Source organism: Pleurodeles waltl, chromosome 12, assembly GCF_031143425.1.
Source record: "Pleurodeles waltl isolate 20211129_DDA chromosome 12, aPleWal1.hap1.20221129, whole genome shotgun sequence".
In the NCBI taxonomy this organism is placed as follows: Eukaryota; Metazoa; Chordata; class Amphibia; order Caudata; family Salamandridae; genus Pleurodeles; species Pleurodeles waltl.
Genome location: NC_090451.1, coordinates 164,271,966 through 164,293,612, shown reverse-complemented (window position 1 = coordinate 164,293,612; position 21,647 = coordinate 164,271,966). Strand labels below are relative to the sequence as shown.

Here is a 21,647-nt window from a genome sequence, read left to right as displayed (position 1 = left end):
ATTTTACTCCCTCCCCTAACCCCCATGGGCACCATTCACCAAAGTCCAGCTACTTTATGATGAGAGTCTCAGTCTTTATCCAGTAAAAAAAGAATCAGGATTGATTTCTGGAAAGATTTGAGAAAGTGTTTTTTAATTGAGGCACATCGGTGTCCACCATAATTAATAAATTCACTAACTTATTAGGTTCAGTCAAAGGTGTCAATAATTTAAACATGAGATAAACTCCTGGTAGCTATGGCTCGGAGCAGTCTGGCTTATCTGAACTACAATTTGTGAAGGAGTTAGAAGTTCAAAAACAACTAAAAAGTGAAAACACAACAAAATGAAATTCCAGTTACTAAAATAGATAAAAGTTTAATTAGTAAAATGACACCAAATGAAAAAAAAAACAATAAGGTGAACTTGAGATAGACATTTTTAGAGATGTAAGTGGACAAATTGCCAAAAAAAGTTAAAGCACCAATATAAGTCAATGGTCAAGATAGATTGGGATCTAGGCTCCGTTTGTGGCCGGCAAAAATGAAGTGTGGGTCAGATAGACCAAGTAAATTGGCGCCGCTAGGACCTGAAAGAAGGGAAGTTCAGAAACGTTTCTTAGGTCCCAATCTGAACATGGACTTTGCCATTTTTCTGAGGAAAACTCTTCCATGTGGGCCAAACCTGAAATTCAAACTGATGGCATGAAACTGTTTGCTGTTCTCTTTGAAGCTGTGGAGTAAAAGTTGTGAGAAAGTTCCCACACTTTTTGGTACCCAAACATCCACATGAATACACTTCCAAGGCTCCAAGCACTCAGGAGGAGCACAAAGAGAGTTTCAGGGTATCAGACTCAGGGAAACAGGGAAACAGGAAGGTCCAGTCCAGATCCACTTGCCACTGGTCCGTGGGATTCTTCATAGGAATGTCCTCTGCAGAAGTTTTTATTGTTCCTGGATTCACCCAGGAGATCAGCCTTATGATACTTGGAGATCCTTCTGTCCTTGGATTTCAAATGGAAAGGGGTCCAACCTCTTTATCTGTAAACAGGGTCAAATGTAATGTCACCCACAAATAAAGGCACTGTGAGAGTAAAGAAGAAATAGGGGTGCTCTCCACTCGATCAATACAAACCAAAAACCCATAATTCAAGAACCCTGTATCAACAACTACTATGCGCATGCTAGCTGTCACCTACGGCTCATGGCAAGACCAATGACCAATCAATATTTGGTTAAAAAAAGTGGAAAGTGGGATACCTATCTTCAAAGAAGCTTTCCTTGAAGAAAGAACATGCACTGCTCCTTATGGACTACACATCTTACACAGGGGAGATTTACTTATATTTAAAAGGGAGGTTTTACCTGTTAAAAAGGGTTATTTTAACAAGCCACATTGCAGGTTTTACACTGTAGCAGTCAGGCTACAATATGAGGTCGGAAGCCATGTTTTTCTTTGTCATACTTGTAGATGGCACAATAGGGACTGCATTCCACAGGTGATATTTTACTTTTCTATAGAATAGTGTATCTTCTGTACATATACTGTTGCCTTGTAAAGAAGGTAAGTAAAGGAATTAGCCTAATATTTTAGGGGTTGAAGCACATACACTGGGCACTGAACGCCAGTGCCCCAGCGTGCAGAGTCTAAAAACCACTAATACTACTCAGCAAACAAATGGGGGATACCACAAAAATACCACAAAAAAAGAGACATCTTCTCACAAGAGCTCGCAAGACATGAAGTATCATGAAGACTCAAAAGGAAAATCATCTCCCACAGACTGGAACAGTGCTTACAACTGTTCTCCAGACCACGATGCCTGAACAAATGAGATTTTGTGCTGAATATGGTGTGGTAATACTTCTGCTTGATTATTTTTGCTCGCACATATTACATCAGGTAAAATCTGGTATAAACTTTGCAAGCAAACACTTCCCATTCTCAGTGGGCACGCATCTGAATGGGAGAAGGCATGTTATAATATTGCATCACTCTTGTTCCTATTTTTGAAGCTCAAAATGGTCTGCTACTTGTGAATGGGTTATATTACCCCAAATAAAGATAATCCTAAAAAGTAGTTATTCTGCAATTGTTTCTGAGTTTCCATGTTTTAATATACATACTTCTCTAATATGATCTAATAACTGAACTCCATCGTAATATACAGCTCAGTAAAATCAAATGTGAACCAGCAAAATGCTCACAAAGCGCCTTCGGAACATTTAGGACTTTTTCTAAAGCTGAGAATTCCATGAGATAGCATTGAACTTTTTGAATTTAATATTCAATGAAGTCACTTTAGACCATGACAAGGCATCCAACTTGAGACTTAAAGTAACCAAGGAGAGATGGAAAATGTTGTCTTCAAAATGATTAGTAAATATCAAAGCACACAAGTGAATCGACCCTTTAATTTCAATCAGTGTCATAAAAGTGTGATTTTTTTCATCCACGTATGATTAAGACGATTTGGCAAAATTAATTGTGGCAGAATAGAGATATTGTAATGAATTGAGGAACATCTGTAAGATAATTTATACAAACGAGTGATAAATAGGTCTCAATTGCAGCCCCTTAATGTCTATATTTTTTAAACAAAGGATAACCCTTGCGTTAGAGTGGACTATTTAATACCAATTATTTTAGCCGTGACTCATAAACTGGAGTCAATGCACAATTTATCTTCTCAATTTTAACAGCTGTTCTTTACATTGTACTAAACTGTGGCCATATTGAAATGTACTGTTAATGCATTGTATGGAATTGTACACAGGGTCTCCGGCTCCATAAAAGATAATGTACAATCATTTATCCTTTACAGAAGTTAAACACTGGTACATTCACGGCTGCTTGCAAATGTTCATAACAGCTTAGGTTAATGGGTTGAAACATTAAGAGAGCAATTAAACAACTTATGTTGATGGGTTTTTGATGTGCTATTGATGAGTCAAGCAATTTTTCTTTGTCAAATGTGAGTATAACACAATTGAACAAGAGGATTTTTACAAAAGAACAGAAACTTATCGTTCTTGTATTTTTTAAAGTTTAAACAATAGAATTCAACTAGCAACTTTCTTATTTTGGAAAAAACACACACGATCTTAGGCAAATACTCCATTATGTAACACATACACAAGGAGAACATACACTTTGTGAACGAATCAAAATGTGCATGTGTGCTCAAGGCATCATCGGGATTCAGCACATAACAATGACAGACTGTATGAAGGCAGAGTGAGGGGGGGTTTGAGCCCAGTTTCCTAAGCATTTTCTAACCACAAATGGACTTCATAAAAAGGGCAATCTGCCTATGAGTAAAAAAACAATGACATGCGCACTCCTGTTTGCTTGTGAGTGTGCGAAGTGGCAAATAACAGTAAAATAAACTAATTTGCTGACACACCATGGAAGTGGGATGAGAGCTCCTTGGCAGGCAATTTAAGCTTGGTACATCCTGAGAAAGGTTCGAATCCCACAAAACAAAAGCAAAGGATTTGATGATGTTTACACTTTTTATAATTTTACTGTTTCTCCATATTGTTAGAGTCAGCTGTTGCTCAGTGGCAAGAGTATATCCAGTTCCATCACCACTGTAGAACTACTTTCTGCTAGTATATTTACTATAGGCACTGCGACACTCCCATTCAGTCTCACAGTGTTGGCGCTCTGTTTTTGAAACATTGTTTATACCCAGCTGACTTATTTAATTGTTCAGAATGGCCTTGATAGGCGCAGGAAGTATAGCAGTGACATAAATGTTAAATGTCACATTTGGGCTGCGGTGTTCATATACACTACTCATATGTTTGAATGGAAAAATATGTCTCCAGGTTCAGCATTGTGGCCTGTACTCCAATATTAAAACGTCAGAAGAAAGAGCTCTGAGTTGTAAAAAAAACTAAGTTTATTTACTGAAATGTAGGCCCATGGAGAATTTCCAGTATACTAGGGTGAGCTCCCATAATTTTGATAATTTCACACTATGCTTGTTATGCAAAATTCCTGAACTTATGCTATAATGCCATGCTGTGTAATTACAAGCCATTTGCTGCACAAATTTAGCACAAGATCACTAGAACAGTGCAAACAACCAAAGTGTGAGGGGCTGCTCCATGAGGCACTTATGTATCTTTGTGCTTTTTTAACCCCAAAATGAGTTCTCACATCCAAACTGGAAACAAGGATACATTGGTCTGTATTACAGAAAGGTGCCCGGTAGTGTCCAACAGGCATGTGCAATAGCTTTGTGTACCCTCTGGACACTTTGTTACAACATAACTTGTGAGGCCCTTTCTGCAATACTGATAGCTCAGCTGCACAAGTAGAGCCTGTGCTACAGTGAGAGGGTGTGCACTCATTGGAGTGGGGGAGTGACCTTATGCAAATGAGGGAATCATTTTGACCCTGCATCCGTGCGGTATTACCAGCACAGGCGCGAAGACAAGGAGACCGCTGAAAGTATGCCACAAAAAGGTGGCCCAGTGTTGGTGAGACTCAGACGGGCACCCCTCTCAAGGGATGAAAGGGGGTCCCATGGACCCCCTTGACATTACCCTGTAGGTGAGTGCAGTCCCTCTCTGCACCCACCTACAAGGGGCTCTCTAGTTCCTCTTGAAAGTGTGGGCAAGTTGTAGCCTACACTGTGAAACATGTGGCAGCTTTTAAACAGCTGCTCCATATTTCACTTGAATGTGGAGCCATGGGGGCAGCACAAGTTCATGGCTGGCCTGGTGGCAGAGCATTCTTCATAATAGGGTGCATTTTCCCTAGTTGCAGCTGGCGCACCAGTTTCAAGTGCACTATGGCACGAATAGAGAAAATCAGCCCCTTAAGTAATACAGGCCCTTTTGTGATAAAATATAGCACCAGTTCCTTGTTTTACATTTTATGTAATTAAACACAATCTTGTTTAATTTTTCTGAAATTTTGCACAATTATAACAATGCAAATTACGTAATGGTTGCACACTCCTAATTAAATATATCACCTCTAATTGTGCCTTGTAACCCATAAGTCTTGGTAGTGAGGGGCACATTAACTAATCTTTCATGCTAATCTTCTGTGTAAACACAATAATCCTCATGTTGAAGTGTTGTATCCTTTATGTATTTACCAACATTTGCTAACAAACATGTGAAAACCAATCATACCTAAGAAATATAAGTGTTAAATAAAATGAAATGTATTTGATATTGCCTGTATACATATGACATATAGGTAGTTATGTAGAAGTCACAAATAATACAATTATTGACTTGTCATGTTTTCTCTTTCCAGGTGACCAGGACTATGGTTTTCAGCCATGGCTGATGACTCCATTCACAAATCCCCAGATGGATAGGCAGAATAAATACAATGCAGCTCTGTCAAAATCCCACAATGAGGAAGAGTGTATGTTTCGGTGCCAAAGTCTCACTTCAGGTGCCTGGACAAATCCGACAGCAGACTACTCAATTCACCCAACATGAGTAAAATCACCATAGTCTGTGCAACACTACACAATATCTGTTTAAGAACAAATGTCCCATAGTACTAAGAAGATGCAAAATCACCTGACCAGTAAGAGTATGAAGCCTCTGAGGGAGAAATAGTGCACACAATGGCCATTTGTCAGAGGCTGGCCCAAATAGTGGCTATTTATTTTGATTAACGTTATTAAATTGATGTTAGTGATGACTGAAATTGTGTGAAACTGTCATCACATAATTCACATTTTTGAACTCATTCGTTGTGTGGCATTTGTATGTCTGTCAAGATACCCATATTGTCATTCATATCTTTTTAACTAGATGTAGGCCTCAACTTGTATGAATCTTGAATTTTGAGCTACTGAAAAACAAGTTAGCATATCTCAATCTAAGAACAAAACAATGTAGCAAGTCAATGGTCAATGTGATGCAGTGCACTGCATGAAATGGAGAAGGTAAGATTGCCCCATATCTAGAAAGATATGTGGCGTTCCTGTCCTCTTTCTCTTAAGCAATTCAGTGCAGCACAGCACGCTGTCTTGCTATTTTCTGCTGCATGAAAGTGTGTTCAATGTGGCCCTCAGTGTATGTTGGATCGCAATTCTCCCATTAAGTCAGTCCCTGAGACAATCTCTAAGTTGATGTTTGTTGTAGACATCGACTACCATGCAAGCACCAGGTGAGTTTTTCCCACCGCAAATGGTTGCACGCTGTTTCGACCGGTAATGGTTAGAAAGGTGCAGCTTGAGTGGAAAATCTACTTGAGCTGTAGCTAACTCAACACAAGCAGCATTGCCCTCTGGTGTGCTGTGTGGTGCGATTTGTGCTGATTTTTCAGAGTGGAACAAGGTCCTGGTGTTAAAATCAATGTGATCAGCATGACATGCCAATTTCCGCATGTTTGTGGAACTTTGCAGAATCTCGTAGACTTTTCATTAACCCCGCAAGTTCTGCCTACCCCCAAACAAGTTTTGAAGCAGATACCATCACTGGTCATGGGAGACATCTGTCATGCCCTAATGCCTATGCTCATGTGTAGATGTCAAAATGACATTTGTGAAACTGGGATTCATGCATGTGTGTGGATCCACATAAACATACATGTGACACCTTCCCAGGACTGATTGATGTTTGGTCTACATTTGCCAACACTTGATACGGTACACATTTACTATACTTTGCAGAGCAATATATGGAGCTCCAAGTCCTGTACCAAAACATACTAAACTGCTGTAGTACCAATGTGTACCAAGTAAGACAATGGAGATGTTTGCCAAGCACCACATCATTTCAGGAATACAGAGATGTGTAATGTGTGAAGCATGTATGTCATAATGTGAGAACAAAAAATGTATGTGCACATAAACAAAAATTGGAAATATGGTTTAATGGAGAATAGGGACTATGCATGTGTGCATGACATAGACCTGTGTCATGGATTGCAGTCTTGATGGACCAGGAGGTGCACCCAAAAAGCAACCCTCATTGTTTTTTATGCTACTGCCTTTGCCTGCTGTAAAACAGAGCAAGCATGGTGGTAGCCACATACCATCTAGCGATCAGTAGTAGTGAACATGACAATTCTACCCTAAGTCACTGTGGTGAGGCCTTTGGGCTCAGTCACCTCTTTTAAAACTTCTGCTGCAGTGTCTTCATCTCACCCCTGCTCAACATCAGCTTGATCTGGAAGTATGTGTGTGAGTAAATCATTTACTGAATGCATGTGCCTCTGTGAGACATACACTACACAAAGGTTGAAATGGGTGAACAGTGTGCACATGGTGAATGTATGTGTGCTGGTAGTCTGTGTTTAAAGTGACAAACTGTACTACAGTACAAATGGAGTGTAGTACTGAACAGTGTGTGTTGAGTGTGAGTGTGCTGATTGTAGCATGATACATTTGGATTACTGTACTTGGCACTGAATGTGCTGTGACTGTTCACTGAGTGCAGACATTTCTGCACTGTTGCATAACATCGAGGTCCTTGGGTTCTGTTAAACATGACAGCCTTAGGGTGGTCACCCCTAACTTTTTGCCTGCCTCCCTCCACTTGTTGGACACTGTTTTTGCTGGTTTTTAGACTCTGCGCACTTTACCACTGCTAATCAGTGCTAAAGTGCATATGCTCTCTCCTTTTAAACTTGGTAACCTTGGATCACACCAAATTGGACTATTTGATTTACTTATAAGTCCCTAGTAGAGTGCACTATATGTGCCCAGGGCCTGTAGATTAAAGGCTACTAGTGGCCCTGCAGCACTGGTTGTGCCACCCACTTTAGTAGCCCCTTTACCTTGTCTCAGACCTGCCATTGCAAGGCCTGTGTGTGCTGTTTCACTGTCACTTCGACATGGCATTTAAAAGTACTTGCCAAGCCTAAAACTCCCCTTTTTTACATATAAATCACCCCTAATGTGTGCCCTAGCTAACCCCAAGAGCAGGGTGCTGTGTGGGTAAAAGGCAGGACATGTACCTGTGTAGTTTACATGTCCTGGTAGTGTAAAACACCTAAATTCATTTTTACACTACTGTGAGGCTTGCTCCCTTCATAGGCTAGCATTGGGGCTGCCCTCAAACATTGTTGAAGTGGTAGCTGCTGATCTGAAAGGAGTAGGAAGGTCATATTTAGTGTGGCCAGAATGGTAATACAAAATCCTGCTGACTGGTGAAGTTGGATTTAATATTACTATTTTAGAAATGCCACTTTTAAAAAGTGAGCATTTCTCTGCACTTAAATCTTTCTGTGCCTTACAATCCACGTCTGGCTGGGTTTAGTTGACAGCTCCTTGTGCATTCACTCAGACACACCCCAAACACAGGATACTCAGCCTCACTCGCATACATCTGCATTTTGAATGGGTCTTCCTGGGCTGGGCAGGGATGGTGGAGGGCCTGCTCTGACACAAAGGACTGCCACAACCCCTACTGGGACCCTGGCAGACAGGATTGAACTGAAAGGGGACCTGGTGCACTTCTAAGCCACTCTTTGAAGTCTCCCCCACTTCAAAGGCACATTTGGGTATAACAATAGGGCCTCTGCCCTACCACCTGAGACACTTCCTGGAGAAGAAACCTAAACCAGAACCTGCACCCTGACAAGAAGAACTGCCTGGCTGTCTAAAGACTCACCTGACTGCTTTCTACAGAGGACTGCTGCCTTGCAGTTACCCTGCTGTCTTGCTGCTTTCTTGCTTTGCTACAGAAGTGCTCTCCAAGGGCTTGGATAGAGCTTGCCTTCTGTTCCCTGAAGTCTCAGGACCAAAAAGACGTCTCTCTTGCAACTGGACTCCTTGTGCGGTGAAAAATTAGACGCACAGCTTGTTCCACAGTGAAAAATTCACCGCTCGCCGATCCAGGACGCCGCCGCTCGACTTTGCAAGGAAAAGATCGACCCGGTGCCTGCAGTGCGACTGGAACTTCGATGCACGGCCCACCTGGGACAACCCCGCCTGACTTCCAGAGGGGAAATCGACGCAACGCCTGCCGTGAGGGAGAAATTTCCCTGCATCGCCCACCGGAACGATGCAGATCTGGTCAACAAGCCTCGGATTCCACGCACAGACCCCGGGGCGTCTGAAAACCCCCAATCCCAAAGAGGAGACCCATCCGCATGCCGGAAATCGGTGCAACATCTTCCCCATGTGGAAAATAACGACGCAAGTCCGTGTGTGAAGGGCCGAAACCGACACACACACCATTTTCCAAGCATCTCCTCCTCTGCGGCCCTTTGTGGAGATTTTTAACTCAAACCAGGTACTTTGTGCTTGAAAGAGACTTTGGCCCTCATTACAACATTGGCATTAAAAGCCGCTTACCGCCGTGCAGAAGACAACCAACACACCACCGCGGCTGCGGAATTCCCCACAGCTATTATGACCCACAGTTCGGAATCCGCCAAAATTCAGACACCCACACAAGTCTGCCACACCAAAGGTCAGTGATAAACCGGAGATAACAAAACCTCCACCGTCACGCCAACAGAAATACACCCACACTATCACGACTCATGAATCCACGTGGCGGTCTTTAAACTGCGGTATTCCACTGGCTGTACACACCGCCGCGCTCAAAATACACACACATTTACAAAACACAGCCACATTGGACAGTTCCAAATACACACACCTGATACACATACACACACCACTCCCACACACCCAATACAATATAAGACACACACCCACATCACCCACAAACCCCTACTACCAAAAATTCCGAAAGAAGGACAGAGAGAGACAGCACCAGCAAGAACAACTGCATCCACAGACACACAACACCATCACCCACAGAACTTCCACGCACCTCACACAACACACCACTACATATCAGCACACTTATCCCCACCCACTCCACCCCACACATCACCTACATCACCCCATGGCACGGCAAAGACACCCCAGGTTCTCGGAGGAGGAGCGCAGGGTCATGGTGGAGGAAATCGTCCGGGTAGAGCCACAGCTATTTGGATCATAGGTGCAGCACACCTTCATTGCAAGGAAGATGGAGCTATGGTGAAGAATCGTGGAAAGGGTCAATGCAGTGGGACAGCACCCAAGAAATCGGGAGGACATCAGGAAGAGGTGGAACGTCCTACGGGGGAAGGTGTGTTCCGTGGTCTCAAGACACCACCTGGCGGTTCAGCGGCTGGCGGCAGACCCCCACCTTCTACCCCACAACTAACAACATGGGAGGAGCAGGTCTTGGCGATTCTGCATCCTGAGGGCCTCGCAGGAGTAGGTGGAGGAATGGACTCTGGTAAGTCAAAGCTTAACTATTACATCCCCCACCCTACCTGCATGCCAGCACATACCCCCACCCTCACCCTCACTACCATAACTCTAACTCCTCACAAATGTCCCTACATCACAAACCACACATCCTAACACTAAGCCCTGCATGCAACAACAAAGCATGGACAATCATCACCAAAGCATGGCCACTGCACATACCCATACAACCCACTAAACCATCATCACACAAGGTCCCACACAGGAATGCAAGCACTGGGGTATACGGTCATCCACCCATTGCTCACCATGGCACACACAGATGTAATAACCATCCTTTTATACCCCTGCAGGACCCCAGCCCAACGTCACCGGACAGGAGGGTCCACACATGTCCACACCACCAACGGAAGAGGCCCACAGTGATGACAGCACCTCTGTCCAACTGGATCTAGATGACCAGCCCGGACCATCGGGGACCTCTGGACAGTCAGTTCCCCTGACACAGTCACAGGCCACTACAGACCTTCCCACCTCTGGAAACACCAGCACAGCACCCACCCAGCGGGCCCATACCTCCGTTCCCAGGACACGCCAATCAGCAGTGTGTCCAACACTACAGAGAACCCAGGCTAACCCACCACCCCAACAACAACAGGGACCTGGGGGCAGTGGCATTGGGCATACGGTCCAGGGGACGGAGACCCAGGAACACAGGGGAACTGGGAGGGCTGCTGTGCGACAGGGGGCGGACAGGCCAAGGGAACCCACTCTCCATGAGGCCCTCTCCACCATCATGGGAGCCTACCACCACTCTCAGGAGACGATGGCAACAGTACTGGCCAAGTTTCAGGAGACCCAGCGCCTGCAGGAGGAACAGTATATGGGCTTCAGGGAGGAACTCAGAACCATTAGCTCCACCCTGGGCACCATCGTAGGGGTTCTGAAGGAACTCGTGCACACCAGGAGGGACACTGTGGCACTACAAGGGGCCCCTGACACTAGCATGGACGATGAACTGCTCACCACCTCCGCCGGCGCTAGTGGACATGACACTCCACCACAGGACCACCACACCAGCACCCCACCCCCTGCAGAGGGAGAACCACCCTGCAAATTGTCCCTGAGATCCAGGACAAAGACAGAGCACGATGCCAAGACCCCCGCCAAGAAATGAGACCACCCTGATTGTCATCCTACTGTCCCACTTTGTCACCTGTCCATACTTAAACTGCCCCAGCTCCACTTCCTATGCCCATATGGGCAATGCACCTGTGAGACTAATAGACTGGACTCTGCCATGGACATTCCTCCGCCATCCCCCCACACCATTTTACTACCTCCTCCAATATTGAGCACTTAAATAAACAGACTTAAAGCACAAAACAATCTGGAGTCTGTGTGGGATTTTGAAATAGTGTATTAGCAATTACAGTGACAAAATGCTCTTACAATTGTAATGTCAACTTACTAATGTCACACAGCTCTAGTCCATGAGGAATCTAAGCAGATGTCACACAGTGGGACCCAAATCTGTGAAATCGTAAGGGAAAGTGACAACTCAGTGCCAACACACTGGGTGAAAAGGAAAGACAGTAGAGAGGTAGTAGTGTTAAAGCACATGTAGTAGGCAGGTCTGTACTCTTACCTGTGTCTCACTGGAAATATTGCTGGATCACTGAGTCCCTCTTGTTCATGTCTTCTTCCTCTGCTTCCTCGTCTTCACTGTCCACAGGCTCCACAGCTGCCACAACACCGCCATCTCGACCATCCTTCTGCAGAAAAGGCACCTGTCGTCGCAAAGCCAAGTTGTGAAGCATACAGCAGGCCACGATGATCTGGCACACCTTCTTTGGTGAGTAGAATAGGGATCCACCTGTCATATGGAGGCACCGGAACCTGGCCTTCAGGAGGCCGAAGGTCCACTCGATCACCCTCCTAGTTTGCCCATGGGCCTCATTATAACGTTCCTCTGCCCTTGTCCTGGGATTCCTCACTGGGGTCAGTAGCCATGACAGGTTGGGGTAACCAGAGTCACCTGCAAATGGAGAGGGACAACTGTTAGACACGAACTAACCTGTAGGGATATCCCCAGACCCAGACAACCATTCCCACTGTCTTGCTCCCAGGTGCTCACCTAATAGCCACACACGGTGCTTCTGGAGTTGCCCCATCACATAAGGGATGCTGTTATTCCGCAGGATGTGGGCGTCATGCACTGAGCCAGGGAACATGGCATTCACATGGGAGATGTACTGGTTGGCCAATTATACCATCTGTACATTCATTGAATGATAACTCTTCCTGTTCTGTACACCTGTTCACTCCTGTGGGGGGGACCAAAGCCACATGGGGCCCATCAATGGCACCTATGATGTTGGGGATATGTCCCAGGGCATAGAAATCACCTTTCACCGTAGGCAAATCCTCCACCTGAGGGAAAACGATGTAGCTCCGCATGTGTTTCAGAAGGGCTGGACAACACGTTGGAAAACATAGGCTGGGACATCCCTGATGCTATGGCCACTGTTGTTTGAAATGACCCACTTGCAAGGAAATGGAGCACTGACATCACCAGCACTTGAGGGGGATTCCTGTGGGATGGTGGATTGCTAACATCAGGTCTGGCTCCAACTAGGTACACAGTTCCTGGATTGTGGCACGGTCAAGCCTGTATGTGATAATCACACGTCGCTCCTCCATTGTCGACAGGTCCACCAACGGTCGGTACACCGGAGGATGGCGCCATCTCTTCACATGTTCCAGCAGACGGTGCCTATGAAGGACAACAGCGAGCACAGAGTCAAACAACTCAGCGGTACATACCCACAGTTTACACAGAACACCATTCATACACAAAAGGTGGCCTGTATGTGTGTTGAGTCTAGGCCTAGGTATGTGTGACACAGTTGAAAATTAATCTATGTGGGCCCCTGAAATGGCGGCTGCCTGACCTCTAAAGTGGGACAATGGGATGTGAGGTACCTGCGCTGGCGTTGTACACCGTCGCGGTAGGCGGTCAAAGACCGCGGCGCAATGCTGCATTGGTTAGCATTGGACCCTATGGGTCCCAGGAGCCAATGACGATGTACTCCGGCGGTGACAGTATGCACCGCCACGGACGTGACCGCCATTTTATATCTGTTCAATCACTCGATACCTGATCTTCGACAGGAGAGGACCTACAATGCAAGTGCTGCTGTGACCTCGGTCTGGAAGAGACAATGGCTCGAGAGTCTGGGGAAAAGGCCTCTGCCTTGACATCGGAGGAGTTGGAGAAACTTGTGGATGGGGTCCTCCCCCAGTACACGCTACTCTACAGTCCTCCAGACAAACAGGTAAGTACACTGGGAGCATGCTGTATGGGTTATGCCTGTGTGGAGAGGGCTAGATGTAAGAAGGAAGGGGGGAGAGTGCGGCGTGCATGAAACGACAGTGAATGCATGTGCCACATGGCAAGGACAGTGATTTGGGCCAATCACTTTGACGGTGCAGTTGGTAATAACTTACTCTTCCCCCTGTACATTTCATGTAGGTCAGCGCCCACCAGAAAAAACATATTTGGCGTGCCATCGCCAAGGACGTCCGGACCTTGGGGGTCTACCACAGATGGAGCACCCACTGCTGGTAAAAATGGGAGGACATTCGCCGCTGGAGCAAGAAGACGGCAGAGGTTCAGCTGGGGATGGCCTCCCAACGTGAGAGGGGTGCCCGTCGCACCATGACCCCCCTGATGTTCAATATCTTGGTGGTGGCCTACCCGGAGTTCGATGGGTGCTTGAGGGCATCACAGCAGACTCAAGGGGGTGAGTACACTCTCTTTCTGCTGACTTTGCGCGCAGTGGAGGGGTCTGGGTGGGGGAGGTGGGCTGTGGGTTTCCCTAGGCCATGGCGAGTTCCGTACGCAAGGTCCCTCCGTAAGACAGACCATGTGGCACCCCACCTCACCTCTGTAGAGTGCCAAGTACACCTAGTCATGCCCCTGTGTCATCTATGTGTGCAGATGTTGTCCATAGCCTTGTAGGGCATTTCCCAGGAATTGAACAATGGATCCCAAGAGCGCGGCGTAGTGCAGGGGGCTTCTATGTCTGTCGTGTCCGCCAACAGTAGCGGTAATGCATGCACTCAACATGTCTTTCTTCTGTCGTCCCCCCCTTTTTGAGGTCTCCCTGTTCTTGTGTGCATTAGCATCATCAGGCGGAGGAGCAGTGGCACCGGAGCACCAGGGGGCTGCATCCCACATGGCCATCGAGGGCCACACTACGGACTCGGACTTAACCAGTGGGACGGAGGGCGAGGGGAGCTCCAAGGCGGGGACAGGAGCTGAGACCAGTGACATGGACTCGTCATCTGATGGGAGCTCCCTTGTGGTGGCGGCAACATCTGTGACCCCCCATCTACAGGTACAGCAGCACCACCCTCCCAGCAGCCCCTCAGCCTTCACCCCATGCCCGCTCACCCGGGAGGGTGGGCATCACCTGCGCCCCAGGCACCTCAGGCCCTGCCCCAGTCACCCCTGCTGCCCTCAGTGAGGAGGCCATTGACCTCCTCAGGTCCTTCACTGTTGGGCAGTCTACCATTTTGAATGCCATCCAGGGTGTAGAAAGGCAGTTGCAACAAACCAATACATTCCTGGAGGGCATTCATTCGGGTCAGACGGCCCTTCCGTGAGCTTTTCAGGCTCTGGCCTCAGCACTGATGGCAGCCATTGTCCCTGTGTCCAGCCTCCCCCCTCCAACTTCCTCCACCCCGACCCAATCCCCTGTACCTCAGCCTATCCCAAGCACACCTACAGACCAGCATGAACACACCTCAACACACAAGGGAAGCTCAGGCAAACATAAGCACCACACATCCCACAGGCACTCACGCAAGCATCACACACATGCAGACACACCAACATCCACTGCCTCCACTGTGTCCCCCTCCTCCTCGTCTCCCTCCTCCCTCCCAGTCTCGTCTACACTCACAGCTGCATGCACTACCTCTACAGCCACTACGTCCCTCTCCAGCACACCCACCAACAAACCCCGCTCACCTGCAGTCACCACCCCCACTACCATTCACACGTCCCCTGTGTCCTCTCCCAGTGTGTCTGTGACGCCCCCCTCCAAAGATACACAAACGCAGGCACACACCCACCCAACAGCCATCCACCTCACGACAGCCTCCAGCGCATGCACCTTCACCCAAAGTCAGCAAACGAACACCTCCTACAACCACCACCTCTTCCTCCACTCCCAAACCCCCTCCAGCTACCCATCTCAGTCTGTCAAAAAAACTTTTCCTGTCCAACCTTGAACTCTTTCCCACACTTCCCCCACCCCGTATGTCTCTAGGTCCTGAACTAGCACCTCAGCCACAACATCTCCGGGACCAGTGGTGCCTGTAGTCACCGGAATCTGGAGTGCACCGGCCACCAGGGCAACCAGTGTGGCACAGAGCCACAGCACAGACAGTCCCCCTCCTGTGAAGCATTAGAAGTTGGCCAGTGCCCGGCGGGAGAGGGGGAAGACTCCAGCCACCAAAGCCTCTCCTAGGGGTCCCGGTGGGAGTGTGGACTCAGCTGTGACACTCTCCAAGGTGGGGAAGGGCCACAAGAAACCAGAAAAGTCTGTGAAGAGCAGTACGGCGGAGAAGACCGCCATCATCCCCGCTGCCCAGAAAGCCACCTCCAGCACCAGCCCAGCTGCCCAGGAGGCCACCGCCAACAAAAACCCAGCTCCCCAGGACAGGACAGGACCGCCAGCACAAGCCCAGCTGCCCAGGACAGGACCGCCGGCACAAGCCCAGCTGCCCAGGACAGGACCACCAACACAAGCCCAGCTGCCCAAGACAGGCCCGCCAGCACAAGCCCACCTGCCCAGGAGCCACCGCCAGCACAAGACCAGCTGCCCAGGACAGGACCGCCAGCACAAGCCCAGCTACCCAGGAAAGGGCCCGCCAGCACAAGCCCACCTGCCCAGGAGGCCACCAGCAAAAGCCCCGCTGGGCCATGAAGGACCGCCAGCAGCTGAGTCCCTGCAATGGAGAACGCCACCTCAAGCACCGCTGCACAGGGCACCGCCATCTAAAGCACCACTGAACAGGGCACCGCCGTCTCAAGCACCGCTGAACAGGCCACCTCCGTCTCAAGCACCGCTGAACAGGGTACCTCCGTCTCAAGCACCACTGAACAGCGCACCGCCGTCTCAAGCACTGCTGAACAGGGCACCGCCGTCTCAAGCACCGCTGAACAGGGCACCGCCGCATAGGGCACCGCCGTCTCAAGCACCGCTGGCCCATGAGCGGCAAGGGCACGGACGCAACTGAGTCCGTCACAGGGTGAATGATGCACTCTGGACACCATGCCCCTCCAGAACCAGTGGAGACTGTCATCCACTACCTCTGCCCTTAGCAGGATGAAGCACTCTGGGCACAAGGCCCCCTCCAGAAGCAGTGGAGACTGTCATCCACTTGTGAGACTGTGGGTTTGCACTCCCCAGGATTGAACAGTGGGCAAACCACCCACTGTAACGACTTGTGAGACTGTGGCTTTGCACTCCCCAGGATTGAACAGTGGGAAAACCACCCACTGGAGAGACTTGTGAGACTGTGGCTTTGCACTCCCCAGGGTTGAACAGTGGGCAAACCACCCACTGGAGAGACTTGTGAGACTGTGGCTTTGCACTCCCCAGGATTGAACAGTGGGCATGTGGCCCCCTCATGGATTTGGCATCGGCTAAGGTGCCCCCCATTACCCTCCCCCTGAGGTGCCTGTTTAGTTGCTCTCTGATGCCCCTGCAGTGTTCTCTCCGTCATGGTCGGGGATCTTGTGTGGGCCTCGCCCATACCGTGTGGTCCCAGTGTTACACAGACTTTATTAGAGCACTACCTGGACTACTATGCTTGGTATATATTTTGTACATGGTGTATATATATATGTTTCTGCCTACTTGCTTTTAATATATTACAATGGCTAGACTCATTTTCTATTGTCTTTGCATTCTTCCGGGGGGCTTGGGGATGTAACTGTGATGTATTGATATGCATTAGTGTGTGTGTTGTGGTGGGTGAGGGTGGGGGTGTTGCGTGTTGCGTGTCCCTGTTTTTTCCCTCCTCCCTTCCCTGTGTCGTAGGTGCAGTACTCACTGTGGTCTTTGCCGCCGGCGTTCGTGCTCCTGGTAGAGGAGCAGGAAGACTATTGCAGGTAGAATTTGGAGTTCCGGATCCATGGTGTCCTAGTTCCTCGTGGGGTGTGAAGAGGTGAGCGTTTTTCCTTCTGGATTCCTGTTTCCGCCGTGTTTTTATCTGCGGTGAATCCGCCCCGAAAAGGTGGCGGATTGGCCTGTCATAATAGTGTGGGCGGTACATTGTCTCCCGGCAGTCTGTTGGCAGTGACCGCTGCGCTGTTTGTTTGTACCACCGTGGCGGTTGGAGTGCTAAAGTGGCTGTCTTTGTTGGTGTTTTCCGCCACGGTTGTAATTGTAAATTTTTTACCGCCGGCCTGTTGGTTTTCTTACCGCCGCTCTAACACCGACCGCCAGGGCTGTAATGACCACCTTTGTTTGCTTTTAAAAGACTTAAGACACTTTATATCACTTTCCAGTGATAACTTTACATTTTCTTATTGCATCTTTTATCATTTTGACTTGCAAATATACAGATAAATATTATATATTTTCCAAACACTGTGGTGTATTTTTGTGGTGCTATATTGTGTTAGTGTATGATTTATTGCACAAATACTTTACACATTGCCTTCTAAGTTAAGCCTGACTGTTCAGTGCCAAGCTATCAGAGGGTGGGCACAGGATAATTTGGATTGTGTGTGACTTACCCTGACTAGAGTGAGGGTCCTTGCTTGGACAGGGGGTAACCTGACTGCCAACCAAAGCCCCCATTTCTAGCAGGTTCCTAGGTGGGTAATGCCATGGCTCCCTGGGGAAAACATGAGGAGTAGAGGAACCTACCAGTATGAGTTTGATAGTCCAGCAAAGTTGCAAGCTCTGTGAGGCATACACAGCGGATGGGAGAACCAGGCTGTCTCTGTACCTTCCTAAGTGTTTTATAGCTGATTGATAGATCACAAGGAAGGGGCCTGGACACATCTCAGGAAGAGAGGGACTGGGCTGAAAAGGGAATCAAAAAGAGTGTGGCAGAGGGCCCAGAATCAACCTTGTAATGCACATATAACTATGGCTGACAACCAGGTGTGTGCCCTGGTAACTCTCATGGATGTTGTTATGCTTTGGAGTCCTGTCTTGCTGTGCTGCCCTGCTGTCTGCTGTTCCCCTGCGTGGGTGAGTAGGACTGCACATGCATCCCTTGAACCCAGAGTGACTCTAAGGCCTAGTTGGCTGGCCTCCTGATATGAAGCATCAGGGACATAAATGACTTCCAACCACCCTGCTTCTGCACATGGACTCTACCATTTGTCAATCTACCCTACCAAGTGGTGCCACCCCGGTCATGGACCCTTGGGAGTGGGCCTAAGGTGTTTGCCCCAGCAGAAGCCAAGTATCTTTTTCAAACCATTGCATCATCTCTGTTGCGTTGGTCAGAATTGGTGCACAGTCTCTGTTGCAAGGGTTGGAGCCGGCACATCACCTCTGTTGTATGGGTCAGAAGTGGCGCATTTCCTCTGTTGTGTAGGTGGAAACCAATGATTCACGGCCATTGCATGGCCCTTAATGTTTCTGCATAAGTGCAACTGTGCAGTGCATCACACAATGTACATTTGTGTAGCAACACGTCCGTAAAATCGAGGCAAATATCGAGAACCTACCTGGCACACCCAAGAAATTATGCAATGGTTGTGGCTGCACACTAGGAAGTAGGAAGTGTAAATGTTACATTAACTTTCTGTTAGTCTGTTGGTTGGTGCTGGTGGTTTTGTAGAATTCTGTGGAAATTTGGAGGAGTTTTTGGCTATTTCTGGTGTTGTTTATGTCTGCTCTGTCCCTGTTTATCATATCTTGTAAAGTCTTTGTGCCTAAGTGTTCTTTTTTGTAATTCTTATTGTATTTGTATTGTTGGGTGTTTGCCATTTTGGGGTTATAGTTAATTAGGTATAGGTTTAAGTGAGTGTCATTTTTTGTTTATTGGGGTAAGGATATATAAGGCTTATTCCACTGTGACCATGTCTGGGAAAAGGACAGGGAAGAACTTTACAGAGAGGGAAGTAGGCTGTCTCATCTGGCCGGTAAAGCACTTCCTGCAACTGATACTGGTTGCAGGAGGAAAGGTGAGCAAGGAGTACAGAGATCAAGATTGCAAGGATCGGTGGTAGTGGGTGTAGTGGTACATGGTCAAGGTGGCCCATGAGGATCACACCATCTCTCAAATTAACCATAGTTGGGTGGACGTCATTGCCTGGGAAGCAGATGTGCTGAACCGGCTGGTAGTGGAGATTGCAGACCCCATAGTTATATATCAATGTACCATCTGCATGTAGTAATGTAAATACATTTGTCAAGGTACATATCAATGTCAAAAAATATTTCCAATGCTTAGAGGCCTTCTAACACCCAAGGCAAAACAGGGTGACTCCAGGTGACAGATGTATCAAAATGTTACACAAAGCAGCACACCTGGCATAAATGCTATGTTGCTTTACAGGGAGCTACCATTCTTGACTCTAAGTAATGTAAAGAAGCCCCTTGTCCAAATGAGGGTTACCGTTTAGAAAATACCAGCAGTAAAGAAGGTGTGGGCTTGTAAAGGTAATTAGATCAGTCATTTATTGCTTTTTTGCCTCACTCATGTGTCCCGCAAACACAAAATAATATGTGGCTCTATCACCCCCTAAGACTGGAGTCACAATACAGATCATTATCCACACTGCACTAAGTATTAGGTATGTCTGTGTGGCAAGGTTAGAATGTATGTACCAAGGGACACACCTAGCAAATCTTCATGCAGCCCAGCACAGCTGCGGAACATCACATGTGCCAACAGATAGTGAAGAAAAAAGGAGTCATGTTCTTGTGAATGTAGTGCCAACATAGGTGTGGGCAATGTTTCTCCAGTACTCCACTTCAAATATGGGCATGGAATACCTGTGACAGTATGGGTATGGTATAGCTGTGATAGAACTTGTGTGTCATGCCTAACAACACTTTGCACAAGCATTCATGACAGTGTTACCAGGTTAACTATCACATTGTAATCATGTACAACAGATCGGTGCTGGAATTATGCCAGATATATTCCAACCTTAGTTGTATCTTGAAAGAACCCATGAAAAGGTACAATTGACATCTCAGCATGTGTTGTTGCATAGGTGTGATTCATTTGTATGACATCTAAACATTCCCTCAGTATTACCACTTACCTAAGGTAAATCTGTTGTAATCCTGTTTCAAGAGTGACTGAACCTTCAACAGAGGTATCCATTAGGGGTTGGTGGAACTTGCAGAGTTTCACTCCATGGACATCCACGGAGTAACATAAAAGCTCTGCAAGATTCTGTGGAGTTCTCCAAGTGGGCGGAAATCAGCATGTTGCGCTGATTTTTAGCACTGGGAGCTTGTTCTACCCTGAAAAATCAGCACAGACTGCACCATGTCGTTTGTCAGAGAGTGTTTCTGCTTAATTTGGTTTTTCTGCGGGTCGAGTAGACTTTCTACTCAAATGGCAACTTTCCCACATGAACAGTCACAACTTCCTGTGACTACCTGCATTGGGAACATTTCTCCTGGTGCCCTCCTATTGCCCAGAAGTCGCTCTAGGGGATGCCAATTCTCTCTACTGCCTGCCAACTTACCCTTGGTGAACCACACATGAGAAAAAACTCCACCACATGGTAGTAAGCGGAATTCGGCCAGAATAGCAGAGTCCCCATTACACCGGTGCCTAGGATGGCTGCATGGTTGTAAGGCCGCTCATGTAACAATCCAAGGTATGATTCGCCATAATTGCTCTCAGTTATTCTAATGCACATTGTGAGGATAGATGTCCACACGGAAGGGAACTTGTGATGCGGCCTAGCAGCTGTGCCATGAATGGCAGCCTGCATATCTCAATAATACATGTATCTATTGAGCACAGAGTGGCAATATCATTGTTATAAAACCCCAGTGGGCCTCTAGGCACGGATACAGTCATTGGCTTAATTTTGGCCAGCAGGATATATGCTGTAGATTTACCTTATATTGGCATAGCAGTGCCAGTCTCAACGGCAGTATCTAACCTATGTGGCATTTAGATCAAGCTTTCATGTAATGCACTGTGGCAAGCCACCTTGTTGCACTGTGTGAAAGGGAAAGGGCAGGAATGCACAGTGTTTCCTTGGTACTTCTGGTGGCATACTATTGCCTGCCTAGCACCAACCAAGGCACCCTTACATCATGGTGCAAGGGGCGTGCATTATAAGGAAAACAGTTATTGGGCAGGTAAGGACAGGCGCCTGCATAAACACACTCCAGAGTGTGCCCTTCTTTGAATGCTGCAGAATGACACACAGTGAGAATGAGATAAGAGAAATGTG

At 47.4% G+C, this 21,647-nt stretch overlaps 1 long non-coding RNA gene across 1 annotated transcript in view; it reads right to left on the bottom strand.

Annotated features, from left to right (window-relative positions):
• Nucleotides 1-399: 399 nt before the first annotated feature.
• Nucleotides 400-21,647, bottom strand: part of LOC138268222 (uncharacterized) — a 33,735-nt gene continuing 12,487 nt past the window's right edge. Inside the window, exon 4 of the long non-coding RNA XR_011199959.1 lies at nt 400-1,019. This is a non-coding gene — a long non-coding RNA (uncharacterized lncRNA). The remainder of the gene's footprint in view (nt 1,020-21,647) is intronic.